This window comes from Apteryx mantelli, chromosome Z (genome assembly GCF_036417845.1).
Source record: "Apteryx mantelli isolate bAptMan1 chromosome Z, bAptMan1.hap1, whole genome shotgun sequence".
NCBI lineage: Eukaryota > Metazoa > Chordata > Aves > Apterygiformes > Apterygidae > Apteryx > Apteryx mantelli.
This window is the reverse complement of record NC_090020.1, coordinates 81,267,606-81,285,385: the sequence shown is the minus strand read 5'-3', so window position 1 is coordinate 81,285,385 and position 17,780 is coordinate 81,267,606.

Below are 17,780 nucleotides of genomic sequence, written 5' to 3'. Positions count from 1 at the left end.
ACCTAGTCCCTCACATTGTCCATAGTATGTACATCTTAGTTTGCTCCCAGATGCCAAACTGAAGAAAGCCAAGTTGTACAACAGGAAAACCCAGACTAATGCAGGTTAGGATATTCCAGGATCTGCTTGTGGTGCATAATAGTGTGGTTAACAAAACCTGTTCACACCCCTGGTCCCAAGACCAGGACTTGCTTAATGTCACTAATAATAATAATAATAATAATAATAAATTAAAATAATGTCAGAGGCCCATAAAAGTCTACCTCAGACACTTTTCCCCTTACAGCACTACAACACATATCAGAAGTGCCTGAACTGGATATTTCTAAGTTTTAAAGAGGTAGAAAAAAGTCAAAGTCCCACAGTTTTGGACTAAAATAACCCATGAAGGTTAATGCACTCTATCAGTATCATATCTGTGGACTTTAAGAAATTTCTGCAAATTGCACAGAAGAGTTAAGCAGTCTGGAGGGAGGGACTTACCAGGAAATTTGTGAGGGAATAGATGATTCTATACTGAGAAAAAAATTTATTCAGGAGAAGTAGCTGTGACGTTATTGGTAATGTATGATGCCATATCCCTTTGAACATTTATTCCTGAACTAAATATTTCCATTAAATTAGTTTAGGACCAACTGACACATATGAAACAACTCATTTATTCTCTTCTGCTTCTGGCAATAGTGTTTGGAAAGCAAAACATGAGAGTATGTTTTAAATTAATCAAGAATTTTTGTGGGAAAGATACTGATATGCACCCTCATTTTGGATGCCTTCTTTTTATAGGTATAGAGGGAAATACACTGAAATACACTGCTGTTTTGATTTTGTAATGACTTCTATAACCTAGTTTAACTGGTGTTAAGGTTATAAACTACGTTCATGAAACTGCATTTATTAAAAAAAAAAAGTTTTATTTGCCTATAAAAGCCATAGTACATTTCTTGCACTCATAGTAGTTATACTGCATTCAGAGCATAGATACTGGAACAGGTTTGCCTGCATCCTGGTAAGATCTTAGTCGTGGAGGGCTGCAATATGAGTGGGTTAATCAACCCTGTAGCTCCCATACAGACATAGCCTGAGTGATATATTAGATGCAACCTTTGTTTACCATCTTGCTAATTAATGCACCATTGATTTGGGATAAAAATTGGATCTCATCTGCCAAGAGCACTGCATGTGAATTGATCCGGTATTGGAAAGTTGTATACATTATCAACAACCATGTAATACTGTCTGCCATTTTTATATTTTCAAAGCTGTGTGTTAGAATATGTAAATGTCTACATACATGAATACAGAAATACCATGAATGTAAAATTATCAAGCACCCATAAGGTAAATTCATTAAGGGGGAATGCTTAGTCAAGTAGTCAACTTCTGTGGAATAAAACTGTATAGTTCCCAGTTGGAAAAAATAAATATGTAAGATTCCAAATATAAAACTACCTAGTTTCCTGCTGGAAGAAGATACTTATGTAAATATCTTCTGCAACTATTTAGTTATTTTGTCTCAGCTATGGTAGCACCTGTTATTCCAGGGCAAAAAACAGATTAGTGGTCAGACAGTGGATCCTGAGAGCTAGTGTTGAAACTTTTTTTTCAAACTGACTGCACTTTATCCCTTTGAGCATGTCTAAAAGGGGAGCGTACAAATTATCACTGAGCTTAAGCAGCTTCCAGCTCAGGCTGGGTCACTTTTCTGGATGAACATGGCAGTGCACGTGTCAGTGCTGTGGGAGCTCAGCAGTCCAACAAGGTGATATGAACTGATTTCAGGTGCCTCCAGGGTAAGACGTGGTCCGAATCACTCGCTTGGGCTAGACACTGTCCATAAACCTTGAAAAGCTTAAGTGTTGCAGTATACAATCTGAATACAGCATTGCAATGAGCAGCTTTCTCTGGGGCTGTATTTTCACCCAGCATCCTGAGTTAGGGATTACATAGCAGCTGTATATCAAGGTTTTTTACCCAGGTGGTTATACTGTTTCCCAATTCAGCATTTCTTAGAATTTGATCCCCAAACCAGAATTTTCCAACAGAGGTAAAAATGGACATATCAGTCATCTGTCTGAGTGCTCAGACTTACATACTTAAGTTGAAAACACTTTATTTTTCCTCAGTGATTCCGCTTGCTAATGTATCTCAGGTTTTGTGATAGCTGATTTTTGTTGCTTCAGCTTTGGCTCCAAGGGGCCATATAATGAGGGGGGGATTTCAACTTTCTTCTTTTAAAAGTAAGTTTATAGCTTCCATGTTTGTCAAGAAAAGCTTGAAAAAAATTGCACAAGTGTATCCTGACAGGAAGAACACAAGGATGTTAGCCAGAGGGAATATTAGGAATATTCAGTGAACAGATTTTTCAGTGTTTCAGGTCGTGAGAGCTCTAAACATTGAATGAGATAATCAGATACTGCTATAATAGCAGCATCCCTCCCAGAAGTGATGCGAATCACTGCTATTATTTTGTAAGATGCTTTGAGATCATATGATGGAAAGCCCTGCAGGAAGGTAAGACACTATTTCTTATTGCCATTGCCTTCTCTCTCTAAGCTATTCAATGCTCTCAGTTAATGACTACACTACTCATTATCTTTCCTATATTTCACTATCATACTATATTACACCAGTCACTGTCTTTCCTCTATTTCACAATTAAATGAGACTTACTTTTCATTCAAATGTTACTGAAGAAGTTAGTGCATCTAATTGAAGGTTTCTGACTCATTTACGGTGATTTTAAAAGCTTAATCTTCGATTTTGAGGGCCTGGATGACCCTGATTACATGAACCATGAGCTACAGTATGACTTTCTATATTTTCTCTGTCATTAAATACTCTGATTCATTTGATAGCAATATGACATATATCTTTCTACCTTCATGTGTACTACGTGTATATTCAGTGACATCAATAAAATAAATGCTGAAGCAATATGCTTAAGTATATTTATCATGTACCGCTGCTATATCAGTCTTACTGTTACAACCGTATTGTTCAATCACTTTTAATACAGATAGCTAAGTTTAAAATTCAGTTCTTTAGAAGTCTGCTTAGGAGATTTTTCATGTGGTTTTCTCCTTGAAATCATAGGAACTGAACAGATAGCAAAGGCAGGAGGAAAAGGAGCCACTTCTATGTGAAGAAGAGGCTGTTCAGGCTCATTTACAGTCAGGGAAAAACATAGAGTGTTTTGGAACTTTGAGGAATTGTTCAAAGAAGTCCTACTCATGCAAGTAATCCAATGGAATGAAGATAAGGCCTCCTTAGATGACTAAATCCAATTATTTACAAATGCTTGGCAAGACCTGGATGGAGAAAGTCTTCCTTTTGCAGAGAAGGAAGGGTTCAGAGGAGCCTTTACCTATGTGAGTGTAGTTAAAATGAATTGAGATAGAACTAAGGCTCATAAATAAGATCATACTACATTCGGCATATTTTTAGGTAAGTCTGTATTACTATATGTTATTAAGAGGGGGCCAGCAATCTCACTGTGAGAAACTTTTCTCAATTACTTTTAACTTTTGCTATTTGGAGTGCATTTACATATAAGGTGTCCACTTCTAGATGAGTTTCTGGAGGTTTTAGGGGATATTTGGTATAGTTTTCTTAATCATCCATCAAAACAACAGAATCTTTATAAAGATGAAAGGAAAACAGATTGTTCCAGGGTACATTGAGGAACATGGAAAGAGTAAAATGGATATACAGTTCTCTAGAACTGGGACTGGATGAAGACTATTTAAATGAGCGGCAATCCTCATCTGTGCACCATGAAATGTGATGTCCTGGGCAGTCAGTATTGTGTGATTACTGAATCAAAGACTGTATCCAAATGCCTTCACAGAAACAGGCACTAATGGACACTCATATTTCTACTATCTTCTACTTTCAGAGGGCATACCTTTCTAACCTTACTGAAGCTCTTTTAATGTTACTCCCTATTTGGGACAAAATAAACAAAAAATAAACAAAATAAACAAAATTAGGTCACTCAGTAATTAAGATTACACCCATGTGCTCACAATCATTCCCAGGCACTGAAGCCATTTGACACAGACGTGTCAGTAGCCATAGGATTAAACTTTCTTAACCTCTGAAAAGGAATGGCTGCATCCAAATTTCCTATGGTGTATGGTCCCTGGCATGTGCTAACACCTGCACTGTGTCCTGGAATTGTCTGGGAGGATTTAGATTGACCTGGGCAAAAATTGTGCCAGGGACCATTCCAACAATTTAAAGTGGGAGACTGAGTTTCGGAGTGGTAGCATTTCCTGGTATTGTTAAACTGAAAAATATAAATTTGGCCTCTGTGTCCACAAGTTGTGTCATGTACGTCAATCAGCTTAAGGAAAGCAATTTTTCCTGGGGGATATTCAGGCAATAAAAACAGAATTCTGTTAAATGGACAAATAAACTTTGCAAAATCCTTGCCCTCCCAGCTCAAGCTGTGTGAAGGTACTTAACAGGACTGGTAGCCTTACCATGTAAGGATATGGAGTTTGCTCCAAAGGAGGCTATTAGGGCACAGGAGAGCACAGGTATATTTCTGTACTGACCCATTTATCTTCAGTTCAGGTCGCTGATGAAGAGGAGGATTCTACCTCCATATTTTCCCCCAAATGGCTACAATCATCTTCTATCCATCATGACATGTTTCAAGGGAGAAGTTAGAAATCTCTCGGCCCTCAAGGACTGACTGACAAGGTAGTGAATAAAAACACAAGTTTTAGCAGGCCAAAAGCAATGCCAGCCAAACTGCAGGAGCTGCAATATTTTTTGATATTTTATTGAATGTCACTTCAGACAGGGAAACGATCTAAAACTTAGTATAACACCTTCTAAGCTATCTTGAGACTCAATCTCTTTTCTTGATAGAGAGATACTATGTTTTATTTATTTCTTTATTTATTTGTTTGCATGGCATTGATCGCTTGCCGGGGCCTTGCAAACAGGCACAAAGACAAGATCCTTGCTCCAACCTGCAGCATGCTAAAACAATGGGTGGAATGCTTCAGGAGGTTGTGGGAATGCGTCAAGGCTAATATTTCTAAAAGCCATTAGTGATTCCGGGATAACCTCATTATTCAGTTCCTTTAGCTTGTGACACCTTCAATGGGATTTGTTTTGGTAATGCTGAGCACCCTCCTTTCTGAAAGTCAGATCCCTCTAGCACAACTGAACTCTGACATTTTAAATTACTAGTGATTTCTGAAAAGAGTGACTCAGCTCATTATTTGGTACAAAGGGCTGCGGTTCTTGAGTATTTCTGACACCATGGCAATGCAAATAAATCATAAAAGAGTTTGAATTAGTGTTTATCTTTTTTGTTTCATGAAGTTTTTCTCCTTGTTAAAACTTTGAGAAATTTTGGGCAATGCATTGTTCGTAAACACTTTCTCAGGGAAATGATAATGATCTGCTTTGAGAAAAGGGACCTTAATACTTCAGGGAAAGTATTGTCAGTCAGATCCTTTTTGTTTTAGTGAGGGTGGTTTTTGTTCCATCATCATCACAGCTTGTCCGTAAAGCAGAACAGATCAGTGCCCTACTACCATCAGTCTCTCAATATTGTCTCTATGCCATTCACTCTCCTGAGGGCTGACAGGCGAGGAAAGAAAGGGTTGAGTCAGATGGCTTTGCCAACGCAGACCACAGATGAAGAAGGTCAGGAAAATAAAATTACTTTTTTTTTTAATACAAGAAAATGTTTAGAATGATACTTGCTGGTTTTCTAGAGAAACTTTTCCCCCATTTCTCTTGTGGCTCTTACAGAGGCAAGCCCTTCACAGGCCAGTTGCTCATCCCTTTCTGTCCTTGAAAGATTTTTCAGTTCACCCAGTGAATAAGGATACTCTGTGCTGCCTTTCAAGAGAACTGTGTGGTGATCCCCTTTCCCTCCCCATGCAAAGGGAGGGGGTCAAAAATCTGTTTTAACAGGGAAACTTCTGGCTTTGTGACCATCATTTCCTTTCCATCTTACTAACCTTTGTGCTGCCTCTTAAGAAGCTTGGATAATTTTGAGACCATAATGAGGCCATAATCTCATAACTGAGACTATAAACTCACAATTTTAAGACCATAATGGTTATCTAGTTTGACCTGCGGCAAAAAAATGGCCAAGGAATTTCATGAAGTGGCTCCTGAATCAAATTCATCATTTCTGCTGTAGAAACAGAGCCTCGGGTGATGGTCTGTTCTGCATATAAACATACAGAATGTGCTAGTATAAGAAATACCTACATCTCTTTTCTTTGCACTCCTGTCTGGTAAATCCCACACTACAGGGTTTGCAGTTTCCTGAGACAGGATCTCAGGGAACGACCATTATTCTTGCACATTTTCTTTAAAAAGGGCAATTTCTATTTGTCAGGGACTTTTCATTCTTTTGAGCCTTTGTCACTAAAGGACAAGAACAGGAAAAGATGTCAGCTCAATCCTCAAATACAGATATAAAGGAATGGATAATCTACCGTGTTCCTAGTTCAAATATGTTGGGCCAAATTGCCCCAAGTGCTCAAAACTGCCACATTTTGTTTTGAATTTGTTTAACATCTGTTTGAACCCATTGGGCTGGCATGACATGGCATTACTAGCTATATCAGAGAATTCTTTATCATCAGTTTTCTTCCATGTGACTGTTTTCAGACTATGATTTGCTCTTCAGTATTTAATAAATGAAATTCATTTAAATCAGTCTATGATGAGCTCCATACCACTTTAGCTAAACTGCGCCCACCATCTGAGATAGCTATTTAAAGTCCATAGTGATCTCTCTGCAGTGCATTGCAATCTGAAATAAAAACATATCGTGAGCCACTTAGGCCGCAGTTAGAGCTCAGATGTGTCCGTTCTCTGACCACGTACTTGGAGCTCAGGAAGGGAAGTTGACCTGTTTTGAGCAAAAAAATAGGTGCAGCTCACTCTTACCAATACATAGCCTTCTCTCATGCTTGCTCTGGACTTGCTGTGCATCCTGTGCATGACCGATGTACTTTTTCTAATTATCTTCAGCGCTGAGAAGCAGTAGGACAGTGCTCCCTTTAGCAATCCCCCCACCAGCCAGAAGGGGTTTGCGACCCCACGCAGAGCAGAGTGGGACAGTTGGCTGCCTGGTTTCAGATGTAGGCAGGAGACGGAGCCGCAGAAATCCTTTTGGAGATGCAATTCTCCTGACCTGCTGCGGGAGAGAAGTCATTTGTCATTTGTCCAAATGAAGGCATTTTTGCATCTGTGACAATCTCTTTTAGCACCTTGCTGGCTGGCTGAAGGTTTTGACCTCATTGTCTTTAAGAGATTTTTTTTCAGTGGTTGTGGTCTTTGTTCTAGAGTCAGAATTGAATTTTGGTAAGCAACATGCATACCAGAGAGTAATACTGCTGAACCTTAACCAAAATCCTTGGAGAACTCTTTGAGAAATACTTGTTCATTTGAAATGTTGTTTCATTATTGTTGTATTTAAAACAAGCACGTGACACAAACCTTAGTAAGTCAGATTTGTTTGGGTTTTTTTCTGTTAGAGAGTGGCAAAATAAACACTTTTTTAAATATGATTTTTAAATTTGATTTTTCCATTTTTTTCTAGTGGAAGCATTTGAAAAAGCATAAATGAATTTCTTACCTCCTAATCAAAAATGTACATGTTTATATGCAAGCATACACAAAGTGAGAGTGCATCTAAGACATGGCAGTCAGTAATCTCAGTTATCCTAATGTTCTTCTTGAAATGCTGCATAATATAAATAGGATTAAGCTCATTACAAAGTTTTGGGTTCATATGTTATTGGTGTTAAGGTAATTGAAAAGGTGAGTTAGTGTATCTGTTGGGTGTTCCAGCCTGGGCAATGACAAAGGGGTCAGCTCTCAGTTGTTCATATTAAAACTGGGTAAATGATATTTATATGCATTTATTGCTGCCCATTAATGCTTCAGGAAGTGTTTTGTTACTAGTGGGTTTCAGCAAATACAAAGAGTCAGGTCCTTGCTTCCACTGATGCCATTTTACAATGCCCTGACAGTGTAAAGAAACATTATAGTAGGTTTGAATTCTTCTGCATATCATTCATGATGGCTTTGAGAGCTTTTTATGTAGATAACCATCTGGCCCTTATTTTTTTTAGAAAGCATTATTAAACAAAACAAACAAGCAAACAAATGAACAGGTGCTTTACAGAACTGGGCAAGGGAGGAAAAGACATGGGGTAAATACAACATACTGGATTCCTAGGATTCACCAGCTCCTGGATCTTTTCTCTTGCTTTTAGGATACCCTTCCTAAAGGACTGCTACCAGATGACTGCCACAGCTTTCAAAAATGGATACAATTGGAGTCAAACCCAGCAAAAGACAGAGGAGGAAAGAACCAATACTTTACCCAAGTGAGCAGGGAAGCATCTATTTCGTTCCTGCAAATAAACTGAAGACAACAAGCAGAGAGTGCAATAAGGCTGTATAAGCCATAACTTGATGAAAGAATACCCAAAGGTGAACTTCGGTAAGTATAAGTAGGAATGACTTTCTTAGGACCAGTGCTGCTTCTAGTCTAACTCAGCTAAACGTTCATTTCTTCAGTCAGTGTTTCAGCAGATTGTGTCGAAATGACAGAATATTCAGGGGGAAAAGCGAGCCCATGGCCACCACCACCAATTCAGAGACCCCAATAACATGTCAGAGAAAAGGGAGGTGCAAGAAACTTGCAGAGGAGAAAACCAAGTGTCCCTGGCTTGCTTTGAGGCTTTGCTTGGGTTTTATTTCTTTGCATTTTTTTGCCCCATAATCATAACTGTGTGATTTGTTCCATCATTTGGGGGCAAGGAGAGCCTGAGAGAGTTTACTAAAACATGCTTCTGTCCACGGTGCAGGGCATGCACACGCCACGGCATCTCCCACAGTCCTGGCCCTCCACTGGCCGCGCTGGAAGGACTCCTGGCACCCTGACGTGGCTTTCTTCCAGCCCATGTGCCCCAATTTTCCTTCCTCAGAACAGGTGTAGCTTGTGCCCAGGATATGCACATGGATGGATGCACCTAGAAACATTTCTGTGTCCTCCTGAGAGAGTTACCCAGCGGTTTAGTCTCATTTTAGACACTCAAGGTTGGAAAAAGCTGACGTTATGTTTTTACTTCTTTCATAATATATACTACCTACCTATTTTTTTCCCTTGAAACACAGCTTTCATACTTTCAGTTTTTTGCCTTTGGGAGACAATAAAAAAAGGCTGTTTCTTCTCATATTCTTGTGTTTTTCAATTGAGCGGGGGAAGGGGAAGTGAGAGCTGCAGCTGGTACACTATTTCTTGCTTTATTCGCCTATTATAACAATGTTATTTTCTCTTTCAAATTGTTTAGCACAGGAGCAAAATGTTGCTGAAATAAAGTAATTCTTTCATCCTCCTTTATGCAAAATTTACAGCTACATGGAAAGGAATCCAGGTGGATACTTACCCACCAGAAGAATTAAACCAGACAAAAGAACACACTATTCCTCCCAGGGTTACTCCTAGTTTAAGATTTGAGAATATCTACAGAAAAAACGGTTAACAGTAGAGGAGAGGGGTTTTTTTTCTATATTCAATGGTGTCTTCCAGCACTGTAATTTGAACCACACTCCTTCCCTTAAGCATAAGATATTCACTGAAACGTTAATCAGAAGAGATTTCTCTGCTTCCTAAACTTAGCGCCTTGGAAAGGGATGCATTGCTCTCTGGAAGGTCCTTCTCTGTCCACTGATCATTGACAGAGCTTCGATGAACACCTTAGCGTTCACGTGTGAAACTTCAGGATGTCTGAAGTCAGGCGAAATAAGTTCCCCACATTATGAAAGCTGACATAAGACCCTATTTGATTTGACCCATTAAAACTGACAACTGCCCCCCAAGTATTCAACTTCTGCATGACTTATCCAGATCAAATTTTAAAAATTTGTTTTCCAATCCATGAATTAATTCCCTTAAATTCATAACAGATAAGGCAGGACTGAGATTCTGCTACGACACATTTCAAATTGAACACATTTAGATAAACCTGTAACAGTGGTATATTATTTCATGATGGAAAACCAGTCTAAATAGAAATCCTCTTTCCCTACACATACAGTATAATTATAACATTGATTAATGATATAGCAATTTATAGGTGGATTGGGAAAATTACCAGTTTAACCAAAGCTCATTGTTTATTTACTTGAACTCTGTAAATTCTAGATGAAAGGACAACTCCGGTAGTTTTAGAAGCAAATAATGATAAATTAGTACATCTGTGCATGGGCAGAGTGAGATGTTTGTGTCTGAGAAGCAGCAGGAAAACAAATGTGCATTTGAAAGCTAGGACCTATGGTCCCTTTGTGCCTTACTCTAAATTCTGCTGCAATTTGGGATCAGTCAGAGGATCCCTTTAGAAAAAGACCAAACAAAAAAGCCACATGTTCTGATATAAATGGTCTAAATGATCCAATACGAGCAGAACATTTTAAATTAAAGTAATACATGTGCTTTCCTCCCAACTTATCAACTCTTTGCTGGAACTTGGACATGCATTTCTTCCTTATGGAGGCTAATGCACACCCTGCTGCTCATTCAGGAATTCAACATGCAAAATGTAGCAGAGCGCAGGGATGACGAGCTACAAAATAGAAAGCAATATAGATAGAGTTTCTATTGATTCCCTTGTAACACATTCTCTCAAAAAGAGGTGATACTGTGATCTGAATCAGCATAGCCATTTCATAATTATGGTGACTGGGGCTTCTAGCTAACGGAGATGAAACAGATAAGGACGCCTCTATCTGCAAAGTTAACGAGAAGACTGGAGTACTTTGAAAGTCTGCGCTTGCAAAACGACTGCTAAACAACCGTGGTCTTTGATACCCAGTAGTAGTGATCTTGTCAGGAATATCAACTACTGCATCCCAGCTGAGGATTTGCATCCCTGAAAGACGCTGTGACCTGGAAAAGGGAGGTTTGTGAGTTGGCCCCTCGGCTTTCACAGAGAAATCAGAGCCTGTCACTGACTCCGCAGCGGCAGCTGGCAGGGCTGGGGCAGGGGGCACCTGGGAGAGGGCCACGTCGCCGTGGAGGTTTCTGTCAGCTTAGCAGATTTGGCAAGGCAAAATGAAGAAGGCAACCAAAGAAAACCATTAAAGCATGTCCTAATTTTTTTTCCTTTTTTTTTGGTTTGTTGGTAGTTTTTTTTCCCCCTCCCTTTCTATTAAATACAGGAAGTTTACTTTACATTTGCTGCTGTTGCATTATTGGGTTTCACACCCTGTTCAGCATCTTTATAAACTGCAAACAAGACATAATGGTCAACTAGCAATGCCTCATATAATGACACAGTCAATAATGCTAAAATGTGGCTGAATAACATCTCTGCATTAATCTTGAAATAACCTACCAGAGAGGAACATCATTATTATTACCCTTCCCCCCCAAAAAAAAGAAACCTGAAGCTCAGCCAAGAAAGATTGGTCTTTTATTCAAAAGTCTTACTAATACACCTTTTGGATATTCCTCCTGTGAGTTATGAAACGTGCCAGCTAGATTCTACTCTGAGATTTAAAAAATCATGTTGCGCAGGCTACCCCAAAGTGATTCCCTTAACAGCAGGTCTCCAGTGAGGTCTCCAGGACAGAGAATGAATCGTTCTTCATTAATGCTCAAATGTTTAGTGAGCATTTTGGCTGCGGCTGGTCTGCTCAGTGAGCAAACCCTGCTCAGTGTGTACCCTCTCCTCACACGCTCAGCTGGGGCAAGGGTAGGGTAAAACAGCAGTGTGCTCACACCTCCAGAGTAAGAGAAAAAAGCTCCTATCATCATATACACAATGTCCAGCGACCATTTTGTCACTTTAAGCCCATGACACATCCAGGCACATGTGTATTTTCACGAAGTACATAAACAGGGCTTTATGGACTTGCACACTCTCTTCAGAAACTGGCTTTTGCTCTGATTTTCACTGAAATGTGACAAACTGTTTGTTATGCAGGTTTGCTTCCTATTGCAAATAATTGTCACTTTGCTAGCTCTAGCGAGTGATTAAGGCTGAGACTTTGTGTTCAGTTCTCCCTGTTTTGCTCATATTCTCCAGTACGTCTGCCTCATTTTTGCACAAAAATGTTTCTGTTTTGCTTTGTTATCCAAAATGACTCTATGACAGTTTTGATGTACTCGTTTTACCCGTTCCAGCTGGAATTCTGGAAACAGCCAATGCATTACCAAGTAACTAAAACCCTGCAATTTTCAGCCTCATGACAGAAGCAGAAATGATAAGAAGCTACTATTTAGTGTGCATGTCATCAGAGCTTTGCAGTCACACAGAAGTTGATAGACCATATTTAGCCTTGGCATTAAAAACCACAGTTTTTCATAAAATCAGACTCTGAGCTGAATGTTGTTATCCATTAGCAAACAGTAGCAAACAAGCAAAACAGAAAAAAAAAGAGCAAGTTTTTTCCATGATCAAGATTTACAAGGTTTATTTAGCTGTGGAAGAGAATATGATCAATTCTTCAGGTTAAACAATACTAATATATAACACACAGCATCTTTATCTTGGGATATTGCGACCCTGTACAGAGAAAGTCTCAGGAAATTATCCCCTGTTCCATACTGGGGAACTGAGGCAAGAAGAAGAGGCCTAAGTGGCCTCGGATGGCTAGACTCAGGGATGGAGGGAGAAGTGCTTTACAAACTGGAACTCAGCTATGCCACACTTCTTCCTTTGGGGGAAAAAAACCCACTTTTTTCTCCTATTAAACTCAGTGAGAGAGATCTCAGGAATAACTGGTATCTAATATATTCTGGACATATGAGACTACCCAAGACATCCTCGTGAGGCTGGCAGACGCACCATAAGACGTGTTGGTTTTCTGGCTTTTTGAAGCAGCACCTCAAGGCCGGGCAGGTTACTCTAAAACAGTGTCTGAAGTGGCAGTAGACATCCGTGTCTGCGTACCTGAATTGCCCTCCTTTTCTGCAGAGACGTGGACTATTTTTTTCAGGGGAGGGATCCAGGGCTGGATTCAGTGCCCGTAGGACTGTACTGGAAAAGAAAAGAAAAGAAAAGAAACTACGAATCCTTTTAATGCCTTTTCCTATCTTAAGGGCAGTGAGTCCCTTGCTCAAACGAATGGTGTGTGCAGAAGAATCATTTCATAACACTGAAGTTGCTCCCAGGCGAGACCACTGGCCCAGCCCTTTGCATCTGTGTTCATAAACATTTAAAATAAAAGTGACAGAAATTCCTGCTGGGATTAAGGACGCTTTTTTTCTCTTCCTACAGAACTAGTTAGATTCATAGAATGTGCTTGTTGCTTTCTACTAAAGCAGAATAAAGCAGAGCCAGACAGTATATGGGCTGGCATAGTATTTGCAAGTCCTACTGTATATTTTAGTATATAGGATTTATTCTCTCTCTCTTCTCCCTGGGTCTGGAGTGGAAAACAAGAGTGCATCCTAAATATCCTTGATACTTACTATCACCCCTGGTACATCTACCGGAGATGATATCGCCATCACCAATCTGCCCTTGACAGCAGCAGGCATAGAAGCCACAGTGGCACCAAGAGAACCTATGGCAGATTTGCACAGCATATCAGACTTGTGCACCAGAAAATACGGTAGATTACTTCATCTACTTTACATCACTTTAGCTTTGCAGTAGGGTTTAATGATCAATGCCAACAACTTTATGAGTCTGAATTTGCTTCCTGCTCACATGGAGGTAACCAGATGTTCTAGCAAAACACATATAAATAAGCTGAGAGGTCAACCTGGACTTTTATTAGTGGACAGAAACCCAGAACATACTTTTTCTGGATGATAAAAGATTACTGGTTCCCATGGGAGATCTTTCACAGTGTCATAAATCCTCCATCTGGCATTTCATTCACTTCACTGTCCAAATATTTGCAATGTGCTGATGCATTGAATTTTCTTTGCTTTCTTAATATCTATTCATTTGTGAACTTATTTTCTAAATGTCCAAGTGGAAGGAAGTCCCCAATGGCTCAGTGCTCAACTGTCTCATGTCTTAGAAAAAGCAGATTCTCTTTTTTCTCCTTTAGAGATTGTGTCACTCACACACTGAGAATTTTCTAACTCAACCCATCTTTGCAATGTTGGATTTCTGGAATGAAACATAACTTCCATAGACACATGTAGGAATAAGATCAGGAAGCTAATGCTGAGTGCAGTTCCCAGTTTTTATAATGCCCTTATTCTATCTTTTTTCTTACTCTAGATGAGAGTTCAAATATAGAAAGTATACCCACATTTAGAAAGATTTGTCTAGAAAAGACAATGTCTCAAGGAAGTCAGGTTTGGGTTCCTACAGTTACCCTCACTGCTCTGAGTTATCTTGTTTCCTCAAATATCTCCTCTCTTTTTTCTTCTTGTTTTTTCAAAACTCCATCCAGGAATGCATCTGGTGCTGTAATTCTATGAGCTCAGACACAAACATAACTTAAGCCAAGACCTATAAATCCTGTGTTGATACAGATGTGTCAGGTCCCTGAGCCTCTTGAAAAGTCTGTGTGTGGAGCATGTATTTCGTTAGCTGAGGTCCTGAGAATACAAATGCCTGTGGTCACCCTTCAGGTCGCTTCAAATCTTATAGTCAGCCAGATCTAAGATGTAAAACCTTAGCTGTCCGGTCCAACATGGGAAGCTCCACTGGACACCTGGGCACCACAGACTCACCCCCTCCTTCAGTGAGACTGAAACGCTCACACTTGAGACCTTGAGCACAGAAGTCCATCAGCAGCAATCCTGTAATTTCCTATCCTGCGTTCTTCCACACCTGTCTTCTGCCGAAGTCTGAACTGGACTGAGTTACCAGAGACTCACAGATCAACTCTTCTCAGATCTTTGCTTCACAAATAGATACGGTGGTGTGGCTGGCAGTGACACAGGCCACGATGTATGACAGAGAGAGAGCAGGCTGGCTCTGGCTAGTTGAGGGAAACTCATGGTAGACTCTTAGTTTCAAGGTCAGCACACCCAAAGTGTCAACATCAAAGCCATATTTACATTTTCTCTTTGCTTTTCATTTACTCCTTTATGCTTTCTTTATTTGTAATCATCTTTAAGGAAACATAATCTAACAAATACAACAGGCAAACAACATTTTTAGCCCATCTCAACCAGCTTTCTTCTCTCTTCCACTAAAATGGCTTTGGCTTTAAAGAGGAAATAGAAATATTGTTAAATTAAAGCCTTTTTTATTACTTTGCTTTTTCTATTTTTGAACTGTTCTTTTTTATTTTCTTCTTTAGCTTTAATAACAAGGCCAAAAGATTTTATTGGTGACTTTTGCAAGGAGTATAAAATGAGAGTAATAGCAAGCTGGAAATATCCCGGAGGGAACTTCAGAAAGTCATTCAGTCCTGTCTATCTTGAATCTGTCTTACTGCAATTTAGGCCCATGTCTTCCAGAAAAGACATCAAGAACAAACTATCCCTGCATAGCTAGCAGAGGCTTTTACAAATATGGAGACCGTTATCTTGAAACCTTAGAGTACGCTGCACTGGTAAGCGGCATAACAGCAAACAAGGTTTTTGTTAACATTTTGACCACACTGAATGCCAAAGTCTCCTTGCCAGCCTAAGAAAATGGTGCTTAATAGTAAACATATATAATGAAACCTTTTATTTGGGTCAATATGCTGAAACAAAACAGTTTGCTTCAGTAATGATAAAAACATGTTGTTTCAATTGAAAATGTCACACCAAAAAGCTCCAGCATTACCGCATCAAATCTTTTCAGAATTTTTGTTTTCACAATGAATGTTAGTGTCTTAGCTTTTATCCTGGCTTCTGGGATTGTCCACAGCATGGAAATTCAGATTTGTGACCAGGACAGTAATAATTCCTTCCTACTTTCATTTGCTGTGCCTTCCTCTGTTTTGATTGTGTTCTCTTTAGGGGACAGGATATCTCTTATTATAACTCTTAATTGCAGCTAATAAAATAGTTTCACATGAGCTAATTCCACTGGCCGCTGAGCTTTTGTATACTATTGAAATTTAAAATAATAATAGTTCTAAAAATGTGAGTGGTTAAATATTTTCTCATAAATTAAGAAATTCCTGGAAAGTTCATAAAGTACCTGAGGAGGGAATTTTGGGAAACTGCTCTTTAGAAATTTTTAACAAAATCTGTAGTCTTTGTGGAAACTCATTTATAAATAGCTCTATAACTAAGGGCTGAATGTGATTCCCAATCCATTCCAGCATCAGCTGGGGAATACTGATACACACATTTTGCAAAATGGTGCCAAAACACTATTAAAAAAAAAAATTAACAACCTTCTAGAGCAGATTTTTGGACAAGCTTCTGCTAAGCACTTGAACTTTTGGATGCCCATCTGAAGCAAAGCTTTTTTGATGTTTGTGCCTCATTAATCATGACCCAGAAACCAGAGCAGTTTGTGTTATATGCAGAAAATAATTCCATTCCTCTTACAGAGTCCCTGACAATTCTGAAACACTGCAGACTTTGACGGAGGTGAAACAGGAGAAACAGAAATGAAAGATTAAAAACAGCCCTTTTTAATCTCTGAGATATAGGTTGTATAAGTATACATATATATATTTATATATGCATGTATATATACTTCCATACTTGTTTCTCATTACGTACTACTAACTCATAAAGATTCTGCACATCTGAGAACTGAAAGTGATTTCTTTGCAAACACAGTTTTCTTTTTTTCTCTCCCATAGGATCTGGTCAGCACCTGAATCTGAACCCAAAGACACTCCTAACACAGTCTCTACACAGAAATTTTTGAATCAAACAGCGATCCAGATCCAACCGTGGTGGACAGGAGCCATGCCTACCATCTGGCCACTGCTCTGTGGGGAACACGCAACAAGCCGGCGGTGCCAGATCTGTTTCTTGCAGAGACGTGCACCATCCATTGGCAGCCATGGCTGGGACCGGTCATCACCCAAAACAGCCAGGTCACTCACCGGAGGGGCATGAAGAGCGAAACACCCTCTGAGCCGCGTGGGGATGCCCTCCCAAGGAATTTCCTGAGTATGGGGACAGCAGGCAGAAGTGTGGGACATCTCAGTGATCGGGGAGCACTGGGCAGATCACTATGGTGTCAACAGGAGGTTTCCTGTTGGCTTCAGAAGGACGAGGTTTGCACCCACAGTCATTTAATGTGCCAAACTGTTGTCAGATATTGCAAACGCTAGGCTATTCATCTAGCTGATGGATTAAATTTATTCCACTTTCCTCTTTCCCTTTTTAGTTTTCAGATCATCACATATCTGCCTAAGTGAAAACCATCAACAGATGGATGGAGGGTGCAGCATGCTTTTGCAATAATGTGCACTTGCTTGCTGACTTCCCAGTGCAGTTTTCATGATCTCACTTCCTGATGGCAATGTTTTGCTCCTAAAACCTGATTTCCAGGCTGTGTAGGTGTTTCAAGCTCTAAACTCTCTATCTCTTTTTTTTTTTCTTTCTTTTTTTTTTCCTCTATACTTTTAAGGTTGCCCTGTATCTCTAGGAAGGATCAGGGTAAGGGACAGAGTTGAGCATGTAACTGCCACACACTGGCAACAGGGTGTTAAAATTCGCTACTACAAACTTGTGATTCTTTAGAAAAAACTGGCGTAGCACAGACTTTTAGCTGTAGTTCAGCCGAGATACTGCCCATTTCAAGGGCTCTTACAACACTAGGCAAAAGCTGAGAGATATCTTGCTTGCACCAAGTCCATGCTGCACAGTGGGTCATGATGCAGAGATATCTAAGCAAACCTAAAACCCT